The sequence below is a fragment of the Triticum aestivum genome, chromosome 6D (genome assembly GCF_018294505.1).
Source record: "Triticum aestivum cultivar Chinese Spring chromosome 6D, IWGSC CS RefSeq v2.1, whole genome shotgun sequence".
Classification (NCBI taxonomy): domain Eukaryota; kingdom Viridiplantae; phylum Streptophyta; class Magnoliopsida; order Poales; family Poaceae; genus Triticum; species Triticum aestivum.
This window is the reverse complement of record NC_057811.1, coordinates 30,736,322-30,760,809: the sequence shown is the minus strand read 5'-3', so window position 1 is coordinate 30,760,809 and position 24,488 is coordinate 30,736,322. Positions and strand designations below refer to the sequence as shown.

The following is a 24,488-nucleotide window of genomic DNA, read 5'->3' as shown; positions in this document are numbered from 1 at the left end:
TTTGAGGGTCGGGAGACGAGGACTGCAATAGGAGAGGCGAAACCATCATATCCTTTGGCAAGCTGGGCCAAGCAGGCCCATCTCCCTTCCGCAACGCGTTTCGGTTTGACGAACAAAACCGCTGGCACAGTAAAAAAACTTTTTTTTAGTTCTTAAAAAAAAGTAAAAAACTCTTTTTGGGCCGCAAAAACAGTTAAGTTTTGCCTCAAAAAACTTATTCGTTTCATCTGGATGCACGCAGGCGCGCCAGGGACCGCCTTGTGCACCGTCTGCATCGCAATCTGGATTCTGGCCCACCAGTTGTTTTTTTTTTTTTGCTTCCAACCCCCTCAGTTCAGTGCGCTCGCTTTTGCTTCCACTGTTTTCACTTCGCAGCGGCCTTCCGCTTCCTCTCTCGCGACGAGGAAGGAGAGATCCGAAATCGTGGCTGCGACGGGGGAACTGAGTCAAAAAAAAAGAAAACAGTGCGTCCACCGCGCTCGTTCGTTCTGGAAGCGAACGCACAAACCAGTTGGATCAGAAGACGCGACTTGCTTACTATGCCTTTTTTCTTTTCTTTATGCAATGCGAGAAAGCCAGCTGTTTTTCTGTTTTCTTTCCTTTTTTCCTATCTTGTTTTGTTTCCTTTTCCCATAAATGCGTGAACCTTTTCAAAGGCGACAAATATTTTGCAAAATTGATGAGTTTTTTTTTCAAATTTGATGAACGTTTTTGCGAAATCGACGAACTTTTTTCAAAGTCGATGAAATTTTTTCAAATTCAGTGAACTTTTTCTCAAATTTGATGTTTTTTTTCAAATTTGGCGAACGCTCTTTCAAATTCAGCACGCTTTTTTTTTAAATCGATGAATTTTTCAAACCTGATGAACTTTTTTTTAATCCAATGAACTTTTTCAAATTCGGTGAACTTTTTTCAATTTTTGCTTTCAAAATTGATGAACTTTTTCAAATTCATGAACTGTTTTTCAAATTCGTAATTTTCAGATCCATGTGGTTTTCAGTTTTTGTGAACGAAAGGGCCGAACAGCAAAACGAATGAACATGCACGAAGGAGCTAGCGATCGAAGGAAGAAAGGGAAGGTGTGAGCGTGCTTGCTGGGCCGGCCCACCCGAGGCTGCTGCGCGAGCGCCCGCTAAGGCCTTGTTTGGCACCAAGGGTTTTCAAGCCCCAAAGGGGCCGGGGATCATTGGGGATTTGGTGAACCCCTCCCCCGTACCAAATCCCTCCAAATCCCCTTCCCCCCTCCCAAACCCCTTCCCCATCTATCCATATAGAGTGTTTGGCATGCATAGACAAATTTGGCCCATTTTAAACATGAACTTCAACAACACACTGATAAAAATCTGATCTTTACTGCTGAACAGGCTGAAGCATCAATAGCCATATCATCAAGTACTACTGAAAGCAACAAATCATAATCTTTAAGAACAATGGCATATAAACTAAGAACATCAAAGGCCATACAACACAATCCGATCTTTACTACTGAACAGGCTGAAGCATCAGTGGCCATATCGTCAAGTACTGCTGAAAGCAACAAATCATAATCTTTATGAACAATGGCATATAAACTAAGAACATCAAAGGCCATACAACACAATCCGATCTTTACTACTGAACAGGCTGAAGCATCAGTGGCCATATCATCAAGTAGTGCTGAAAGCAACAAATGATAATCTTTAAGAACAATGGCATATAAACTAAGAACATCAAAGGCCATACACAGGCATGCATCAGGATGTACCAACAACACCTAGGGTGCAACACAAACATCACTTAAATTCGGTTTCTGCTTCCCAACATAGTTTCAGTTTCGCAACGACGCCGATGCACATGCATCACTTCAGTTCCATCACATCCCTGAAAGCAGCAAGTCAATCAGAGCATTAGACATACCAGTCAAACAATTCACACCTACAAGAGTACTTCAAATACTTTCTCCAGAAAGAAAAGGATCCTTTGAATACACAAAATACACAATACAGGACATATGTGGATTACCAAACGAACATATTGCTAATGTGGTCAACATACTAGAAGATGAAAGGTTGCAACTTCTGTTTCATACCAACAATTCACAATCCCACAACTACATATGAAAACCATGATGCTTCACAAGGAACATGGGAAAAATATGGCATGGAGTCTGTTTCTTATACTTCATGATCTGAAACAGATGGCCTCGCTCTCCTTTGTCAAAAATATAACAAAATTTATATGTGATGCGCTTGAGCCAGATTTAACTTGATGCAAATAGACAAAGCAAGCTCTAACATCAGGTCACATACATATCTCAAGTACTAGCACTGGAAACTCACAAGTAAAAATTTATTCGTACAGACCATATATACATTGCAGAGAAGGGTTGATAGAAACTATTTGCATATGCACTGTAGATCATATATATGTCAGATCAAAACTAAAATTTCATATCTATAGATCATATTTACAACAAAAAATGTAGATTTAGTATGATTGTTCACTACCAAAGCGTATCTATTTCTGTAACAAAAACACTACAATTACTTTCTTGCTGATTGCCAAACAGTGGTTCAGTTTCTTCCTGTTATTTGCCCTTTATTCAAATTAGTATGCAGACAAAGCATTCATTCACAAGAAAAACATGTTTGTTCCAAGCTAATCAGGAATAGGAGCTTACAGGGCTTAAAAAAAGACCAAGCAAGCAAGCACAGTATGAACCAGATCAAAATACCTCTTCTAGGTAGGCAACTCAGCCATTTCGCTCCGACGCCACATGACCGCACTCTCTTCATCCTCGGCAGCAGAAGTGATGAAGGTTTCACGGTTCTTAGCATTTTTAAACACCTTGAACGCTCTGGCTCTCTCATGGCATGCGATGCTGTCCATCTTGTGCACTAGAGAAATGCACTTGCTGATGGAGAACTCTTGTCCATTTGTTGATCCAGCGCTCTCTTTTGTCAGTAAGGCGACTTCATCCTCCGCTTGTTTCTTCTTTATGTTCACATACTGCCGCATCACTTCCACCATTGCATCTCCAGTCTTCTTTGGCTTCTTTGCCTCCTTCCAAGGCTTCGTTTTTGTAGCAGCACTAGTAGAAAAGGAGGCTTTTGTCCCGGTTGGTAAGGGCCTTTTGTCCCGGTTTTTGAACCGGGACTAAAGGATCGTTACTAATGCCTCCCCCCTTTAGTCCCGGTTCTTACACGAACCGGGACTAAAGGCCGTCCACGTGGACGCAGCCTGGAGCTCCACCTTTAGTTGGTGTTACCAACCGGGACTAAAGGAAATTTTATGATATTTTTTTTTAAAAAAAAATTGTGAATTTTTTTTATTTTTTTTTTGATTTTCAAATTTCTGAATTATTTTAACCTCTAATCTCTAATCACCACCCCTCATCACTGTTCAGTTTATCCTCTAATCTCTAATCACCCCTCATCATTTCAAATCATCTAACTTCCCGGACGGTCACCCATCCTCACTACTCCAGCCTGAGCACGCTTAACTTCCGGGTTCTAAGCTCCCTCGTTTCCAAGTCTGCACTTGTTGTTTTCCTAACAATAGTAAGATATCAATTCTATTAACCCTCAGGAATTTAGCTTGAGCATGAAGTGACACATTTCACTGTTTGAGTTTGAAACTATTGTTTTAAAAAACAATAATTATTTAGTAACACTAATATTTCTGAAATAATTAGTTTGACCACTGTTTGACCACAATTTGACCAGATTTGACCAAAATTCAAAAAAACTGAAATAATTATTTAGTAACACTAATATTCTAGAATAATTAGTTTGACCATTGTTTGACCACAGTTTGACCATAATTTGAAATTTTTGGAATTTTTTTCCCTCTCCAGATCTTAAAAGCCCCGTATCTTTTTTTCTGTTAGGTTTTTGAGGATTTTGAAAATGTTTAACATTTTGACCATTTTAGACCACATATCACATGGGAAACTTATTTTATTTTATTTTTTTGACATTTCCATCATTTTCTTTTGTTTTTTCTAAAATTGAAAAGGCGGTCCAGGGGGGTAGAGTTTGATGGGCCCTTTAGTACCGGTTCGTGCCATGAACCGGTACTAATGCCTCAAAGCCCATTAGTCCCGGTTCGTGGCACCAACCGGGACTAAAGGGCCCAGGTGAACCGGGACTAATGCCTTAGCCGCACGAACCGGGACCAATGCTCACATTAGTCCCGGTTCGTGACTGAACCGGGACTAATGTGAATATTGCCCTGTGACGAAAGCCCTGTTTTGTACTAGTGCAGGACCAGCAGCAGGAACCCTCTTTTCACCGACTTGTTCATCCATTCCTCCAGGATCAGCGGCGGCAACCCTCTTTTCACCAACTCTAGCACCAACAACATCCCCTTCCTCCAGGATCTGCAATTCATCAGCATCTGCCTCTTCTGCCTCCTCTTCTTCAACATCATATTCCACTTGTGTAATATCTGGTTGTGATGGTTCAAAAGATATGAAATTGTAATTACCTTCAGCTCTATGGCCTACACAAAGCACATGATTCAGGTACCTAAGAAGCATTAAATTCAGAAAGATCTCTTTCTACTCAAATTAAGCTTACCATCATATAATTCTCCTAGTCTATCATATAGGGGGAAAGATCCTCTCCTGAATTTTCCGATTCTTTTACATGTCTATAAACAAGAAGAGTGAAATAATTAATACCAGAATAATACTAACTTCAAGCATGGAGCTGCAGCTGCAACCTATTGTCAATGAACATAACAAAGAGTTCACTATTACATGACAAACATAACAAAAGAGTTCATTACTACAAGTTCCTAGCTAGTCAAGTTGGAAATCATCCCACATCCTCCTAGCAATCTTGTCCCTGAAGTTGTCGCCTGGGATATTATTCTCTTGGTGGTTACCGTGTTGGTGATCATCATCATCCGGAAGGTCAACAAATTCGGTGGGAGGTATGTTATTGGGTTGATTATCAAGCCATTTTTCATCGCCTTATGCATCCTGATGATATTATGAAAGACTGTCGTAGCTGCTGGGATCTTGACTTGGTTTTCTATTTGATGGTATGTACCAACACGAAGAATTGGGAAACGCTTCTTAAGAATTCTTATGGCCCTTTCCACATGGTTGCGCAACACGGCATGCCAAAGATTGAACAACTCCTTGTAGTTTTGTGGTCGATGGCGCCCATGCCCAAACTCCTTGAGGTGATACCGGACACCCCGATACGGTGCAAGGAAAGACGTGGTATTTGCATAACCACCATCAAACAAATAGAACTTTCCTTCGGATACTTTAAAGCCACGGTTCAAGGCTGACTGGAGCACTCTAGCATCTGTAGCTAACCCTTCCCAACCACACGAGATGAATGTGAAGTTTAGGTCAAAGTCACATGCTACCATGACATTTTGGCTAAGAGTTCCCTTCCTATTCCGGAAAGGAGCGGCTTTGTCAGGTGTTACAGTCATAGGAACATGAGTTCCATCGATGGCGCCTATGCAATTCTGCGAATAGATTGATTGCAAGTCAATATCCAAAATCTGAAGATAGAGATAAGAGATGAAGTGAAAGTGTCGAGGTGAAAACCTCAAAGTATGGGAAGAATCTTGGATCTCCAGCAATCTTTGGATGAGGTTCATCGATGCTTTGATGCCTCAGAAATCGACAAGATAGAATGGGGATGATGTCGAAGAAAGACTTGATGTATTCATGGAAGGTCCACCCACTATGTTGGTATTCTAGTTGCAGATCATCAAAAGACGCATTGTGAGACAACATGTAAAGGAAAAAGCCTAATTTCTCCTCCACCTTGATTGTCTTATCCTTTATTAAATTTCCCCTTCTAAGATATGATGCCAGCAGTTCAAAGATATGCGGCTCCATCCTAAAAGCTACCAGACAATTCTTGACATGCACTAGTAGAAAAAGAGGCTTCCATACGCCCCCATTAGTCCCCAAAACAATCGAACCGCGACAAAAGGGGCCTTTAGTCGCGGTTCGGGAGGAGACCCGCGACCAACTATCTGGGCCCAGCGCGCTCGGTCGACAGCTGGCGGACGGGAGAGGCTTTAGTCCCGGTTGGCCTGGCCAACCGGGACTAAAGGTCCCCGAAGGCCTTCAGTCGCGGTTGGCCAGGCCAACCGGGGCTAAAGGCCCATCCAGCTGGCGGACGGGAGGGGCTTTAGTCCCGGTTGGCCTGGCCAACCGGGACTAAAGGTCCCCGAAGGCCTTTAGTCGCGGTTGGCCAGGCCAACCGGGACTAAAGGCCCATCCCTATATATAGGACTCAGCTCACTTCACTTCACTCAGCTCACTTCACAATTTTCAGAAGGGGGTGGTGGGTTTGCTTTTGGTTCCTCCTATGCACACAAGGTGTTCGATGAAATGCCCGAGAGCCTGAAACAAACATGACATGAAGTGTCCGAGCCACACTTGAGCTTTCTCATTTATTTTTCCTCCGCGATCGCGGTTCGCAACTTGAACCTTTCATGTGTCATTGATAAAATATGCATGTGTGTAGTTCATTGTTTAATTTGTATTATTTCTAGCTAGTTAGTTTAACAAATGCATGATGGTTAATTATATACTTTATATAATAATAATGCAGATGAATCGGCAATGGATGTACGGTCCCCGACTCTCCGGCGAGTTCACTACGGGTTTGAAAGATTTCCTCGTAGTGGCAAATGCGAACAAGCAGCGAGGTTTTATTATATGTCCATGTGCTGTCTGTAAGAATCAGAAGGGTTACTCCTCCTCAAGAGAGGTTCACATGCACCTGCTTCGGCGCGGTTTCATGCGAAGCTATAATTGTTGGACCAAGCATGGAGAAAGAGGGGTTAGAATGGAAGAAGATGAAGAAGGGGATGATATCGATGACAACTATCATGATCATTTCGGTGATACTTTCATGGAGGATGATGCTGAAGGTGGGGAAGGGTTAGGTGAAGGTGAAGAAGAGGCACATGATGAGCCCGCTGATGATCTTGGTCGGACCATTGCTGATGCACGGAGACGCTGCGAAACTGACAAGGATAGGGAGAATTTGGATCGCATGTTAGAGGATCACAAAAAGTCGTTGTATCCAGGATGCGATAATAGTCTGAAAAAGCTAGGCTGCACACTGGATTTGCTAAAATGGAAGGCACAGGAAGGTGTAGGTGACTCATCATTTGAAAATTTGCTGAAAATGTTGAAGAATATGTTTCCGAAGAATAACGAGTTGCCCGCCAGTACGTACGAAGCAAAGAAGGTTGTCTGCCCTCTAGGTTTAGAGGTTCTGAAGATACATGCATGCATTAACGACTGTATCCTCTACCGCGGTGAATACGAGAATTTGAATGAATGCCCTGTATGCACTGCATTGCGTTATAAGATCAGAGGCGATGACCCTGGTGACGATGTTGAGGGCGAGAAACCCAGGAAGAGGGTTCCCGCCAAGGTGATGTGGTATGCTCCTATAATACCACGGTTGAAACGTCTGTTCATGAACAAAAAGCATGCCAAGTCGTTGCGATGGCACAAAGAGGACCGTAAGTCCGACGGGGAGTTGAGACACCCCGCTGATGGAACGCAATGGAGAAAGATCGACAGAGTGTTCAAAGATTTTGCAGCTGACGCAAGGAACATAAGATTTGGTCTAAGTACTGATGGCATGAATCCTTTTGGCGAGCAGAGCTCCAGCCATAGCACCTGGCCCGTGACTCTATGCATCTACAACCTTCCTCCTTGGTTGTGCATGAAGCGGAAGTTCATTATGATGCCAGTGCTCATCCAAGGTCCAAAGCAACCCGGGAACGACATCGATGTGTACCTAAGGCCATTAGTTGATGAACTTTTACAGTTGTGGGCCAGACCTGGTGTACGTGTCTGGGATGAGCACAAAGGAGAGGAATTTGACCTACGAGCGTTGCTTTTTGTAACCATCAACGATTGGCCTGCTCTCAGTAACCTTTCGGGACAGACAAATAAGGGATACAATGCATGCACGCACTGCTTACATGAGACTGAAAGTGTACGTTTGGTTAATTGTAAGAAGAACGTGTACCTGGGTCATCGTCGATTTCTTCCCCGAAATCATAACGTAAGAAAGAAAGGCAAGCATTTCAACGGCAAGGCAGATCACCGGCCGAAGCCTGCGGAACGTACTGGTGCTGAGATATTTGATATGGTCAAGGATTTGAAAGTCATCTTTGGAAAGGGTCCTGGCGGACAATCAGTTCCGCGGGGAGTTGACGGGCACGCACCCATGTGGAAGAAGAAATCTATATTTTGGGAGCTAGAATATTGGAAAGTCCTAGATGTCCGCTCTGCAATCGACGTGATGCATGTTACGAAGAATATTTGCGTGAACCTGCTAAGCTTCTTGGGCGTGTATGGGAAGACAAATGATACAAAGGAAGCACGGCAGGACCAGCAACTTTTGAAAGACCCAGATGACCGGCATCCGGAATGGTTTCAAGGTCGTGCCAGCTACGCTCTTACCAAAGAAGAGAAGGTCATTTTTTTGAATGCCTGAGCAGTATGAAGGTTCCGTCTGGCTTCTCGTCGAATATAAAGGGAATAATAAACATGGCGGAGAAAAAGTTCCAAAACCTGAAGTCTCACGACTGCCACGTGATTATGACGCAATTGCTTCCGATTGCTTTGAGGGGGCTCCTACCGGAAAATGTTCGAGTAGCCATTGTGAAGCTATGTGCATTCCTCAATGCAATCTCTCAGAAGGTAATCAATCCAGAAGATCTACCACGGTTACAGAACGATGTGGTCCAATGCCTTGTCAGTTTCGAGTTGGTGTTCCCACCATCCTTCTTCAATATTATGACGCACCTCCTGCTCCACCTAGTCGAAGAGATTTCCATTCTCGGTCCTGTATTTCTACACAATATGTTCCCCTTTGAGAGGTTCATGGGAGTATTAAAGAAATATGTTCGTAACCGTGCTAGGCCAGAAGGAAGCATCGTCAAGGGCTATGGAAATGAGGAGGTAATTGAGTTCTGTATTGACTATGTTCCTGACCTTAAGCCGATTGGTATTCCTCAATCGCGGCACGAGGGGAGACTAAGTGGAAAAGGCAAGATCGGAAGGAAATCCACGATATGTATGGACGGTCATTCTATGACTGAAGCACACCACACAGTTCTGCAAAATTCCAGCTTTGTGGCTCCGTACTTCGAGCAACACAAGAATATTTTACGCTCAGACAACCCGGGGAAGCCTGAATCCTGGATTAGAAAGGCCCACATGGAGACTTTCGGCAGTTGGTTGCGAAAACATTTATGACAATGATGTTGGAGATCAGCTGTACATGTTGGCCAAGAAACCATCTTCGACTATAACGATTTTCCAAGGGTACGAGATAAATGGAAATACATTTTACACCATCGCCCAAGATAAAAAGAGCACCAACCAAAACAGTGGTGTCCGCTTTGATGCAGCAACCGAGAATGGGCGAAAGGTCACATATTATGGTTACATAGAGGAGATATGGGAACTTGACTATGGACCCTCCTTTAAGGTCCCTTTGTTCCGGTGCAAATGGTTCAAGCTAACAGGAGGTGGGGTAAAGGTGGACGAGCAATACGGGATGACAATGGTGGATTTCAACAATCTTGGTTACCTTGATGAACCATTCGTCCTTGCCAAAGATGTCGCTCAGGTTTTTTATTTGAAGGACATGAGTAGCAAACCGAGGAAACGGAAAGATAAGAAAACGATCAGTACATCATGCGATGATCCAAAGCGCCACATTGTTCTTTCAGGGAAAAGAAACATCGTGGGAGTGGAGGACAAGACAGACATGTCAGAAGATTATAATATGTTTGGTGAAATTAAGCCCTTCAAAGTGAACACTGACCCAAGCATTAAGTTAAATGATGAGGATGCTCCATGGATACGGCACAATCGTAAGCAAGCAGGAACACAAGGGAAGAATTGATGTGTAATAATTTATTGTACCAAACTTTGTATTTGGTCGATGAATGATGTATCAAACCTTTTGTCAAACCTTCAAGGGATTTTAAAATGAATTAGTTTTATTTTTCTGATTTTTTTGATATATAATTGTATTTTTAAGATTTTAAAATGAATTAGTTTTATTTTTCTGATTTTAAAAGGAAAAAGGAAGAAGAAGAAAGAAGGAAAAAGGAAGAAAAAAACAGAAGAAAAACAGAAGAAAAAAGGAAAAACAGAAGAAAAAAGCAAACAGAAGAAAAAAATAAGAAAAAACAGAAGAAAAAAGGAAAAACAGAAGAAAAAAACAAACAGAAGAAAAAAATAAGAAAAAAACAGAAGAAAAAAACAAACAGAAGAAAAAAACAAAAGAAAAAAACAGAAGAAAAAAGGAAAAAGGAAAAAAGGAAGAAAAAAAAGAAGAAAAACAAGAAAAAGGAAGAAACAAACAGAAGAAAAAAGGAAGAAAAAACAGAAGAAAAACAAGAATTTAAAATGAATTAGTTTTATTTTCTGATTTTTTTGATATATAATTGTATTTTTAAGATTTTAAAATGAATTAGAAACAAAATAATATAAACTTTAATAAAATATATAAGTACAAACAAAATAAAAAATATGCCTCCTACTGGGCCAGCACGGCCTGAATACGACTAGAAACCCATCAATGGGCCAGGATTCAGGCCCGCAGAAGGCCAAGTAGGCCCACAAGCACATACTGACAGAATAGGCCCGTAAGCCTGCATTTGAGAGGAGCTCGAAGTGGTGAGCGCAGCCGCGCTTATAAACCACTGTCGAAGCCTCTCGGCTAGCGAGGTGGGACTAAACATCCCACCGCACCGCGCCAGTTCCAGCACAACGCCTTTAGTCCCGGTTGGGGAGGCGGACCGCGACTAAAGGGTACCCTTTAGTCGCGGTTGTTGTCCCCAACCGCGACTAAAGGGTCTTTCTGCGCGGGAACGAAAGCGGCGCCAAAACCCTTTAGTCCCGGTTGGGGAGGCGGACCGCGACTAAAGGTGACCTTTAGTCGCGGTTGGTGTGGCCAACCGCGACTAAAGGGTACCTTTAGTCGCGGTCCGCCTCCCCAACCGCGACTAAAGGTGCGTCTATAAATACTGCACTTAGCAGTTTCGCCACTTCCCATTCTCCTCTCTCTCGACGCCGAAGCCCTGCCTCGACGCCGATCGACGCCGACGCCGAAGCCCTGCCCCGACGCCGACGCCGAAGCCCTGCCCGACGCCGACGCTGAAGCCCTGCGCGCCGCCGCCCCCGTCCCCAGTGAGCGCCGCCGCCGCCCGTGCCCTGCCCTTGCCCGCCGCCCGCCGCCCGCCGCCCGACGCCCTGCCGCCCGCCGCCCGACGCCCTGCCGCCCGCCGCCCGCCGCCCGCTGGCCCTGCCTGCCGTCCTCTGCGCGCCGGCAGAAGAAGAAGAAGAAGGAAGAAGAAAAAGGAAGAAGAAGAAGAAGAAAGAAAAAGGAAGAAGGAAGAAGAAGAAAGAAGAAAAAAAGGAAAACAGAAGAAAAAACAAAAGAAGAAAGAAAAAAAGAAAGAAGAAAAAGGAAAAAAAAACAAACAGAAGAAAAAAACAAAAATAAAGGAAAACACAAGAAAAAGAAAAAGGAAAAAGAAAGAAAAAAGAAAACAAAAGAAAACACAAGAAAACAAACAGAAGAAAAAAAACAGAAGAAAAAAGGAAAAAGGAAAAAGGAAGAAAAAAACAGAAGAAAAACAAAGGAAGAAGAAAAAAGAAAGAAGAAAAAAAAAGGAAGAAGAAAAAAGAAAGAAGAAAAAAAGGAAGAAGAAAAAAGAAAGAAGAAAAACAAAGGAGTAAGAAAAAAGGAAGAAGAAAAACAAAGGAAGAAGAAAAAAGAAAGAAGAAAAAAAAGGAAGAAAGAAAAAAGAAAGAAGAAAAACAAAGGAGGAAGAAAAAAAAGGAAGAAGAAAAACAAAGGAAGAAGAAAAAAGAAAGAAGAAAAACAAAGGAAGAAGAAAAACAAAGGAAGAAGAAAAAAAGAAAGAAGAAAGAAAAAGGAAGAAGAAAAAAAGAAGAAAGAAAAAGGAAGAAGAAAAAAATGAAAACCAAAAGAAAGAAGAAAGAAAAAGGAAGAAGAAGAAAGAAAGAAGAAAGGAAGAAGAAGAAAGAAAGAAGAAAGAGGAAGAAGAAAGGAAGAAGAAGAAAAAAAGAATTTTTACTTAAAGAATCTTATTTTTTAATTCCTCCTCCTGTATGTCCCCTTAATCTTATTTTTTAATTCCTTTATACTTAAAGAATTTTTACTACATGCAGGAGTGAAATATGGCGGACGATAGAGCCGAGCCGCTTAGGGATCCGGAGGCTGAACGTTATCTAATGGGCATCATCAACAACGAGATTCCGTATGTGCCGGGCTCAGAATATGAGCAAGAAGAGGATGTAGTCTCTTCTTTTCTGAACCTTGAAGGTGGAACAGAGATTGTCGATGATCAAGAAGGTGAAGGAACGGACATTGTCGACGGAGGTCAACCGTCAACAAACGACGATCTCGAATTGCAAGTAGCAACCACCTCCGGCGAGGTATATATATACATTGAGCCTCTCGTGATACAAACTTACTGAAATGTGAATACATATGTATTAACGCGGGCGACTCTCTTTCTTTTTTTAGCCCTCCGGATCGAGTACGACAAAGCGTGGCAAATCCAAGGCGATGAAAACAGGAGAAACATATGCCATTGAGTTTGTCAGTGAAACCGGCAAGCCCCTACAGCACACCTCAAAGTTTATCAACCAATGCGGAGTCGTTGTTAGAGACAACGTCCCGATCAGCGTCCAGGAATGGAAGGAGCCAAAGAAGGCACGTATTGGTTTCAGTTTTGTCGACAAGAGAACGAAAAAGGATTGCTGGAGAAAGCTTATGGAACATTTCATTCTACCTCCGGAATACAACAAAGTCGATGAATTCGGTAACGAGGTTCCGGGTGGACGTCAGAGGAGGAGGCTAGTTAAAGAGTTCGCTCTTCAAAAGATGGGCGAAGCATTCCGGAACTTCAAGAAAAATTTAACCCGTGACTATGTCAACAAGGGCAAGACTCCGGATTTCAATGGACAACATGAGAAACTGAAAGATGATTGGCCAGAATTTGTGAGGAAAAAGCAATCGGAGCATTTCAAGGAAATATCAAAAAAAAATAAGGATAATGCGAGTAAGAAAAAGTTCCATCATGTTATGGGGCCAGGAGGATACCGCCTTTCGGAGCCTAGGTGGCAGAAGATGGAGGAGGACCTGAGGGTGCGAGGAATCCCTCTAGGTACAGAGGGATGGGACCCAAGGGCCAAAAGCTGGTGGTACGGGCATGGGGGATCGCTAGACCCGGAGACAGGGGTGTGTGTTCACCGGCAGAGACAGTTTGCTCCCACCCAAGCCCTTATTGACGCAATGACCCAAGCTCAAGAGGGCTTGATCAAGTTCAACAGAGAGAAAGACGCACTGACAATAGCCCTCGGGAATGATGAACACGGAGGACGTGTACGAGGCAAAGGCAAAGTTCCGTGGAAAGTAGGGTTTTCCCAGGACAATGACCCGTACTGTTACAGAAGCCGTAAGAGAAAGACGGACCGGGATGCAGATCTTATGACGAAGTTTGCATCGGAACTCCATGAGTTGAAGCAGACCGTGCATGAACTAGTAAAAGAAAAATCGGCTGCAGGGCCGCATGAAGATCATGAAGCGGATCGCGGAAGCCAGCAGCGGAGAAGCAGCGTGGCTTCCACGGATGCCCCGCCTGGTGCTAGTGCACCGATGATCGAGATTCGTGCACCGGAGCCTCACTACCCCGTGGATGATGTAAAGGAGATGAAAGAATGTGATCTGCATTATCCCGTGGGGAACGTTTCCACGAAGGTAGCTAGCGGCAGTGCTTTACCCTGTACACCTGGAGCACTCCACCACAACAACCCCATTGCATATGGCTATGCTCGTGTCACGGTGGAAGACATAGTCCAAGGGTTTGAGGACCTGGAGATTGACAAACCTACACCCGAAGGGGAGAGCAGACTTGGAGATGTCAAGCGCCAGTTCATTCTATGGAAAAAGAAGTACATAGTGTTTCCAGGCGAGGCGCCAAGGCTAGCAAGTCCACCCCCCTCCGATGGTGGTGGTGGTGGTGGTGGCGGTGGTGGCGGTGGTGGTGGTCGTGGTGGTACACCTACACCTCCTTCACGCCATTCGACGCCGTCCCCCGATCCACAACCTCCGGCGGGTACGACGCCCCCCAATCCTCCTCCGGCGGGTACGACGCCCCCCAATCCACCTCCGGCGAAGAAGCAGAAGCAGGCGGACAGCAAGGAAACCCGCTCCTGGACTATTAACCCGGACCCTTATGTACCTAAGACCACAAGGGTACCGGAGCCATCACTGAAGCCTCTCCTCCCAAGGCCTGGGGAACTTAGTGAAGCTGAAACCAAATTGGCCGCGTCTGCTGATTATGAGAAATGGAAGGCGGATATGAAGGCGAAAAAAGAGCCTGAGCCCAAGCAAGTATTCACTGAGAAGCAAAAGAAGTGGGCTAAGGATTTTTTGACGACACCGTCCCAAGCCGAGCTGAATATGCCTGACGACTATGGACATGAACTTCGTAGGCAAGCAAAAATATTGAAGGAGGAGAAAGAAAAAAGTAAAAAAAGCGGGAAACAAGTTGACCAGCTCGGGATGCAGAAGAAACAATCGATCCCCCCGCTCATAGTGAAAGCCGGTCCGGAAGAGGACCCCGAGATCATAGCAGCTGCGGCAGCACTTGGATTGACTGTACCGGGTGCCATGGAACAAGCGTCCGAGATGGGTTTGACTCTTCGTGCCTTGTTAGGCCTTGAGGATGCGCCAGTATGTGAGATAGCATTACAATATGTGCGGAATGGGCCTCTCGTCGAGCCTGCGCGGGAAAAGAGTCTACCACCACAAATGCGAAATCTGCTACGTTGGTACAAGCAATTCATAACATGGGCCGACAAAGAATATGTTTATGCGGATGTTACAGATGAGCATCACACCAAACGGTACTCTGTAGAAATTCATATGAGTGAATTGTTCCAGCTGTTCAATCTGCGTGACCTCGACAAATCTATGCTGAGTTGCTACGTTCTGTAAGTGATTTATTTCTACCTCATCTCGTTCTTCATTGCCTGCACTATATATATATATATTGTCCTAACTATATTGTTGCGTACGCTATTATGCAGATTGAAGATTTGGGAATGCAAAATAAGAAACATCCATGATGTTGGGTTCATTGACCCACATATCGTTAATAGACATGTGTTACAACATCACCCCGAAGACGTGGAGAAAGACCTGTACAAGTTTCTTAGAAAGCATCAACTCAAAAGTCATATTCTATTTCCTTACCATTTTGGGTGAGTGTTTCTCTCTTGTGCCCATTCTCTTTTGTTTACTCCATGCATGGTATGTCTAATCGATGAGTTATGCATGACTGTGCATGTAACGTGTCCGCAGGTTCCACTGGATTCTGCTAAATATTGAACTTCACACCTCCAGAGTTCTAATCATGGACTCTATGGATTCGGATCCAAAGCGTTGGGCCGACATGAGAAAAATGCTGCAAAAGTAATTGTTTTCAATCATTTGAGCTCTATATCGATCGGTCTCTTTCGTTCATTTCCTAATATCAAGTAACTAATAACTTCCTTATTCATTTAATTTTCTTTGCCCTGTAGGGTTTGGAGACGGTTCTCAGAAGAAATTGTCGGTGAATTCAAACATGAGCTAGATTTCAGAAGGTTAGTTAATGTGGATAAGCAGCCACCGGGGACCAATCTATGTGGATACTATGTTTGTGAGAACATCCGGAGACACACCACGGAGCGGAAGGCATCGGATAGCGTGCGGACCGCGACGGATAACTTGCGGAGGAGGCTTAGTCCAGAAGCTCGCTTCCGACCAATTCAAGAAGAATTAGCAGGATTTTTCATGAGGGAAGTCATCAATCCTAAAGGAGAACATTATACCGAAGACGAAGAAATTTATATGCATACCCGAGATTGAAACTTGTACGAAGTTGTATATGGTCATCCATCCTAATTGTGTATGGAAACTTGTTCGAAGTTGTATATGGTCACCCGAGATTGAATATATATTATATATTCCTCTTGAATTCTTCTTGTTTGAAATTTCATATGCATGTATATAGTAGCGTAAAATATGTGTACTGAAACTTTATCAAAATTAAAATAAAACACAAAATATAATATAAAAGAAATAAACACTCCAAACTAAAAAGAAACCAGGTTTAGGGGGGCTAAAACCCTAAACCTGCGGAGGAGCCCTTTAGTCCCGGTTGGCCACGAGAACCGGGACTAAAGGTCCTCCGCCCCGACGGACCACGGGCGCCCACGTGGACGGGCCTTTACTCCCGGTCAGACACAAGAACCGGGACTAAAGCCTTTAGTCGCGGTCCGTAAGAGGCGCGACTAAAGGGGGGGGGTCTTTAGTCGCGCATATTTAGTCCCGGTTGCACAGCCGGGACTAAAGGCTGTTGCGAACCGGAACTAAATGGCTTTTTTCTACCAGTGATGACCTTGAAGGATTTCATCAACACGCCTCTTGCCATACAGGACTAAGCTATGTCGCTGACTTTTGTCAATTCTACTAAGGATCTGGTACAACGTTGGCCAAATAAAGAAGATCATGTCATCTTCATCCTCTTCCCTCCTCTTCCTAATTCTCTCAAGGATCCGTGAATTCATTTGGATTCTAAGCAATTAAGAAACAATAAGAATGAAATGGCTAACACGTACGGTACTAACAAAGCAATAATGAACATGTGCTAAAAGTTCTTGCATACAAGGCGTCACAGTAAAGACAAAGCAATAATGGTAAAGGAGTTGTACCTGAAGGCTTCGAGGCTTCTTGCGGAAAATGGCAGGCGACCGAATTGGTTAGGAAAAGCAAGAACATGAAGACTGCAACAAGAGAAAAATAAATGTATCACAGCAAGAAACATGATATAGCATTTAAGTATAGCATTTAGAATCCGTCAAAAAAAAGTATAGCATTTAGAAAACTATCATAGTCCTAAAGCTGACATCACACAGATATAGAGCCATATCTCTCAGAGAATACATGATAAGATGGCATTATCACTTTTAGGATGAAAATATTTTTGTTCTTAACGGTTAACGCCATTCTCCGTACTGCCATGACAACAATTCAGACAAGCTCTTGTGTGCATGTATTTTACTCATCTTAGCAAATCACACTAGTAACAGTTAACTTCGACATGTTTTCTCATTAGGTCGTCAAACTGCAAGAAGACATGCCTTGCTGACCTTTCTTTTCCCTATTCCTCCTCCTAATCTCTCCTTATATCTCTCCCTAATCTTTCCCTAATAATAAAGCATGGATTGACTTTGTCGGGTTCACCGTCACAATACGCTTTTCTTTTCGTGAATTTACGCTTTCAGTTTGAATTCAAAATATATACGCGAGGTGATACTAAAGTGTTGATTCACCGTTGTTCTCTTTTTTTTACGGGCGCTTCTTTCAAAAACGGCCACACAGCAAAAGTTGATATTTTGAGGATTCGAACGCAGCTTGCCAGAAAAGTGCATAGAGCAACCGACCAACTAAGCTAGCCCATCGTATATCAACTAAGAACAAGGATTACCTTCTTAGTCTATCATGCCAGGAGGATTTTCGGGCTGCCAGGCCACATTATTCCGGCCCACCCTGCCGAAGGAAGGCCACACAACCGAACGGGACTAAGCTGGCCCACAGCCTGTTGCAAAAAAGTATTCGATGGTGGGCTGAATCGAATTCTGAACCACGGTGTGTTATATTTAGACAGTTGATCCACCTTTTAAACAGTCCCATACCGTTCCCTTAAACTCAATCTTTGTAATTTATATACATCTATGAGTTTTCTCGGTACCAAGGAGCTATCTCAGGAACCATTAAAGAAGGAAATAAGTCCTTCCATAACAAGGAAGGAAAGAGAGAAAAATAAAGAAGGAAAGATGAGGGATTTCATGTCTCTTGACAGAATAATAAGGAATAAAAGAGACAAAAATAAAGAAGGAAAGATGGCGGGGGATTTCATGTGGAAAGAGGAGGGAGATTTCATGTCGTATGGCAGAATAAGGAAGGAAAGAGGGCGGGGATTTCATCTCTAGACAGAGAAAAAAATGGAAAGTGGAAGTTGTCCCCCATAATAAGGTAAGGAAGGAAAATACAGAAAACTAAAAAAGGTAAGAGAGGGTCTCCAAATGGGATATAATGGCACTAACGTCTCCGTGCATGGGAATACCAATAGTAGCAACGGGATCAGGCAAGTTGAACTACTTTTTATATCCAAATTGTTGACGTCAAATTATAGTCAAAAGCAAATTATGTTGGAATTGTTTAACACGCGCACAAAAAAATACTATGTCTAAATTACAATAAACAGGACTCATTCATGTACAATATTTTTCTGAGAACAAAACAAATCTTTGCTCTTATTTTTCTGCTCGACACGCAAGCCCCCGTCACAAACTATTCCAATGCTCCTAATAAAAATAATTTTGGTCACGAAAGCACAAGCAGTCGGACTCCCTATTGTGTGCGACACAAACTCCGCACTTTACTTTGTTATATATATTAACCACTGATGGAGGATCTTTGTACAATGCTTCTAATATCATTGCCCCGCAAAAAATGCTTCTAATATCATTGCCCCGCAAAAAATGCTTCTAATATCATTGGACACAAATAGTGCTATGCTACCCAGTCCTAAACCTAGCCAACACTGGTTCATGGAAATCTTTGTTGCCTCCGTAGTGAAGCTAGAATGTTGTACTAAAACTTTACTATTTTTATTATAGTGCGATATTTTGGGGGGATCACTAAGCAACGTCAACAAATACGTGAAGAGATACTCGCGACCATGTAGATATTTCTGTGATTTAAATTGCACACACCTACAGTACACTTACGAATTCCTTTCATGGTTATGTTTTTGCACAACACATTTTTTCAGTCGTGGGAGGGGAGGAGGAGGAGGAGGAGGAAGAGTCTTGAGCTATTGGGTTCAGGAAGTATGTTTTTTCTTCTTCCGTTGCAACGCACGGGCATTTCTGCTAGTCTTTCCCTAATAATAAAGCACGGATTGACTTTGTCAGGTTCACCGTCACAATACGCTTTCTTCTCGTGTCAGAATACGCTTTTACAATTTATATGGACAGAATCCTAATATAAACGAGGTGGTACTAATATAAATATAAATATAAACACGATTCAACGAGCCCTGTCTCACGCACGATAACTCCAGACGCCCTCCGCCGCCACGCCCCCATCCCTCCAACTCCGCTGCGCACGGGAGCAGGGGGAACCTGCGACGGCGGTGGCATGATCTCCGGCAAGCGGCGGGTTCGAGCGGTGGGGCCGGGATCTGGTGGCGGCGGCGAGCTCCTGTAGATCGGCGGCCTATCCTCTCCTCTGCGTACGCACAAGGCACAATAGCACGGGGTCCTCTCCCTACACGGCACGGCGCCGCCGCCACGCGCGGCCAGTCTTCCTCTCCAGCTACCCTCGAGCAGCGCCGTCGTTGCCCTGTTCTTCTTCGCCTCCTCACCCGCCCCAACTCCTCACCCCCAGCCCTCTCCACCTCGAGGCGGACGTCTCTGATTTGGATAGGAGTCGATGGCGTGTTCACGATGGAATACTGCTCCAACACGTAGCTATGGTGAAGGAAATATGCCCTAGAGGCAATAATAAAGTATTATTTATTTCCTTGTATCATGATAAATGTTTATTATTCATGCTAGAATTGTATTAACCGGAAACATAATACATGTGTGAATATATAGACAAACAGAGTGTCACTAGTATGCCTCTACTTGACTAGCTCATTAATCAAAGATGCTTATGTTTCCTAGCCATAGACATAAGTTGTCATTTGATTAACAAGATCACCTCATTAGGAGAATGACGTGATTGACTTGACCCATTCCGTTAGCTTAGCACTCGATCGTTTAGTATGTTGCTATTGCTTTCTTCATGACTTATACATGTTTCTATGACTATGAGATTATGCAACTCCCGTTTACCGGAGGAACACTTTGTGTGCTACCAAATGTCACAACATAAATGGGTGATTATAAAGGTGCTCTACAGGTGTCTCCAAAGGTACTTGTTGGGTTGGCGTATTTCGAGATTAAGATTTGTCACTCCAATTGTCGGAGAGGTATCTCTGGGCCCACTCGGTAATGCACATCACTATAAGCCTTGCAAGCATTGTGACTAATGAGTTAGTTGGGGGATGATGTCTTACGGAACGAGTAAAGAGACTTGCCGATAACGAGATTGAACTAGGTATCGAGATACCGACGATCAAATCTCGGGCAAGTAACATACCGGTGACAAAGGGAACAACGTATGTTGTTATGCGGTCTGACCGATAAAGATCTTCGTAGAATATGTGGGAGCCAATATGGGCATCCAGGTCCCGCTATTGGTTATTGACCGGAGACGTGTCTCGGTCATGTCTACATAGTTCTCGAACCCGTAGGGTCCGCACGCTTAACGTTACGATGACAGTTTTATTGATTTTTGATGTACCGAAGGAGTTCGGAGTCCCGGATGAGATCGGGGATATGACGAGGAGTCTCGAAATGGTCGAGACGTAAAAATCGATATATTGGACGACTATATTCGGACTTCGGAAAGGTTCCGAGTGATTCGGGTATTTTTCGGAGTACCGGAGAGTTACGGGAATTCGTATTGGGCCTTAATGGGCCATACGGGAAAGGAGAGAAAGGCCTCAAAAGGTGGCCGCACCCCTCCCCATGGTCTGGTCCGAATTGGACTAGGGAAGGGGGGCGCACCCTTCCTTCTTTCTCCTTCCCCCTTCCCTTCTCCTACTCCCACAAGGAAAGGAGGAGTCCTACTCCCGGTGGGAGTAGGACTCCCCCTATGGCGCGCCTCTCCCCTTGGCCGGCTGCCTCCCCCTTGCTCCTTTATATACGGGGGCAGGGGGCACCCCAAAGACACAACAATTGATCCTTGAGATCTCTTAGCCGTGTGCGGTGCCCCCCTCCACCATATTACACCTCGAGAATACTGTTGCGGAGCTTAGGCGAAGCCCTGCGTCGGTGGAACATCATCATCATCACCACGCCGTCGTGCTGACGAAACTCTCCCTCAACACTCGGCTGGATCGGAGTTCGAGGGACGTCATCGAGCTGAACGTGTGTAGAACTCGGAGGTGCCGTGCGTTCGGTACTTGATCGATCGGATCGTGAAGACGTACGACTACATCAACCGCGTTGTAATAACGCTTCCGATGTCGGTCTACGAGGGTACGTGGACAACACTCTCCCCTCTCGTTGCTATGCATCACCATGATCTTGCGTGTGCGTAGGAAATTTTTTGAAATTACTACGTTCCCCAACATATGGGTCCAACCCAAATATCAGATCAATCTCCCTGCCATAAGAAGAAACCCTAGAGTGGAAGCACAAGTAAATCGCATTGCAAGTTTGCAAGACGAGATTGTTGTGCGGGAACTGTCCAATCTCGCCTCCACCTACTTCGCCGAAAGACCATCTGCAATCCAACGTTGCTCTACACATCGCCGGAACTCCGAGTGCCGGTTCTCCATGAGGTATTGCATACTGAAGACACAAGGCTGAAGACACAAGGAGAATTGGAATCATGCTATTTGTTTTTCTAGAAACCTACAGTTAATGAAGCAAACATAAACTGAACCTTAGTGTGCTACTTCCTGATCTTCAGCTAATTTTTCATTGATTGATTCATTGTTGTGTTTAGTTAGTCTATCCACAAGCTAGAGGGACTAGGTTAATTAAGAACAATGTCTAAGGTAATGATTCACTATGTACAGGTTGCCACCATGTCATATTTGGTTGGCTTAGAGTGACAAGTATTTCAAGGGTAATCAAGTTGATAAGCACCAGCTTAAATTCAACCAAAAATTTTATGGCGTGATCTCAAATCTGTGAGCACACGAACCACGGAACCTCACCCAGCCATTCTGGATTTTTTAATTGAGAGGCAACTAATTTCTCATTGTTTGATTCATCATGCTTACTCGCTCTGTCCTAGAGAGACTAACATTGTTCTCCGATCTGGTTGATTCACTTCAGTTAAATTTTCCAGTAGCTTCAGCTCTGTACATTGGCATGATAAGGTGTTTGCCGTTTAGACGAATTAACTGTTGGATACTCCATGAAAGAGGTAGGCCCATCGCATGATTAGGAAGAATAAGGTGTATGCTATACTTGAACAGATTCCGTTAAGGAGACCATTTAGCATGGTCTGCTGGTTATAGCCTTCTGTCTTGAACTGTAGGCAGAAGTGAATTTGCTGCTTTGTGCACTCAGGAAGCTGATTTCGTGTCGTGAACTCTACAGTTGAATATATTTAGTCCCTCTACACAAGCAGGCACAAACGTCCTTTTGATTTGTTTATTTTTGAATTAGGCCGCATAAGTAGGCAGCAGTTACAATCAATGGTGATGCAGATTGAAGTACAGGCAAGATTGCACCTTTAGTAACATTAGTATCAACTATCAAGTATGTTTAATCTCATTTATCCGTAAGCTTAATATGTTGTATACTTGTATGGTGATGCAGAGTTGAAGTACACTGCAATCTGCACTGGGATGTCCGTGAGCTTAATCTCATTTATCCGTAAGCTTAATATCTTACAAATATTGCATATTTTATTTCAAATAAATGTTGGATTTTTTTTCACAAAATTTGCCGCACACACGGCCTAACACGGCAAGATTGCACCTTTAGTAATCAGTGCCATATAAGTATCAAGTGCAGTTTCTTTCAAAAAGAAGTATCAAGTGTAGTTAATCTCACTTCGATGCTTAATATATTGTAATGGTGATGCAGATTGAAGGAGGTCGTCCTTGTGATCACTGGAAACATGTTTGTGATTGAGGCACACAGCAAAATGGCTCACACTCACCACCATTACTCGAAGGACCATCTCCATATACGAGTTGCTTTACCTGAAAGCAGATTTCTGAAGATATATATTTTTTCGTATTTGTTTTATATTTTTGGACAACTGGTTGTTTATATTGGTGGAGATCCAGTGCTTTACAGAGCCCGCATATAAAGGTAATGTGTATTGCTATTTTTCTTACTTAGTAGCATTAGAATCTCCCCATCTCTTTATACGGAGGTGATGGCGAAGGAGGAAGAGTTGTGTCAGGCCCAGCTCAAGCTAGATGAAGAAGAGGAGGCCAGAAAGAGAGAATCAGCAAGGCAGAAGCCTTTTGATCTCAAGGCATGATTCTGCGGGTTGGTGAGCTACTAACAAAGACACACCTCTATTCTGAATTTCTACTTGAAAAAGATGGACCATCAGCTACAGAATATGTTCGCTGTTGACATTGGTGGTGGTGTCTTTTGGTTCAACATGAAGTTGTTTAAGTGAAAAATGCAGTGGAACATGTGGAACAAAGGACGTGGTATGGAAAGGAAAGCAAAGCAAAGCCTAAACAGTACAATGATGCAGGTTCAGATTTCATATGTTATCTTCCCTGCCTCAGGAATATGAAATGGTTGTCTTCTAGATTATGAACGTGTCTTTATTTGTCATGTATTGTCGACGCACTGTGTAGTCTGTACTAATTCTACTGAGACTGCTTGATCTCTTATCATTCACACTTCAGAATTTTCTAATTATCTTATTATTAGTAGTATCATCCTTCCAACGTACTGATTCACAAATCTTAGCTAATTAGGAAGGAACTACATGTTTATCCATTCTTTTTCAGATATGGTGCTCTTGTAGGCAAAGTAGATGCATAATTCTTTTGGAAGGAAGGGCAGGCACACTAGATAATGATGTATTATGTTTCTGGCCCAGAACAGGCAGCCCCCATCATCCACAACCTTGATTCCACAATATACCCCGCTGATATGATCTAGAGGAGCGAGGAGCTGGGCAAGGAGTCACTGCCGGTTCACATGACCAAGAAGGGGTATGCGATTTTGGGAAGAGATGCAGGAAGACTGGAAGAAGATTGACTTCAGTCGCTTCGGCATCGCCGGCAGCGCCGACGGGATCCTGCTTTATTCCGAAGAACTGATTTTATATGATTCTGAACCTAGCCGTCCAACATCATATATGTCCAGCTATACAAGCTTGTATGCAGCCAAGTTAGTTGCTTTATTATGGACTCAACGAGGAAGAGCACTACCACTTTTTCAGAATTTGATTTTGTGAACCTTCATGTTGCACTATCACATATTGCACATGAGTTGATTCAGGTTTCCAGAGTTCAGACCACAACAATCAATCGGTCTGAAGGTGCTCCTGTTTTATATCAGATCGTGAGGAATGGGGACCTTTTCGGATATTTGACTACTATATTTGCATGCCGGAGTTCGCCGCCGTCTGCCGTGCTGTGATTTTTGGGTATGATGCTAGATTACGTGGTTGCATAGTTCCTTCTTTTTCTTCTTCAAATTCAATATTCTTGGGTCATGGTGTGCTCATGCTGATTTGCAGCCCGGATGATAGTCCGTGGGAGGGAGGTTAGTTGATCTAGCTGTATTT

General features: G+C 43.5%; 1 long non-coding RNA gene across 2 annotated transcripts; it reads left to right on the top strand.

Annotated features, from left to right (window-relative positions):
* Window positions 1-21,223: 21,223 nt before the first annotated feature.
* LOC123140908 (uncharacterized) lies at window positions 21,224-24,186 on the top strand. Of its 2 annotated transcripts, none has more exons than XR_006470096.1 (2): window positions 21,224-22,571; window positions 22,811-24,186. It is a non-coding gene; the product is annotated as an uncharacterized lncRNA (long non-coding RNA). The 2 variants fall into 2 exon arrangements; XR_006470095.1 differs by having other exon boundaries at window positions 21,224-22,597.
* The last annotated feature ends 302 nt before the right edge of the window (window positions 24,187-24,488 follow it).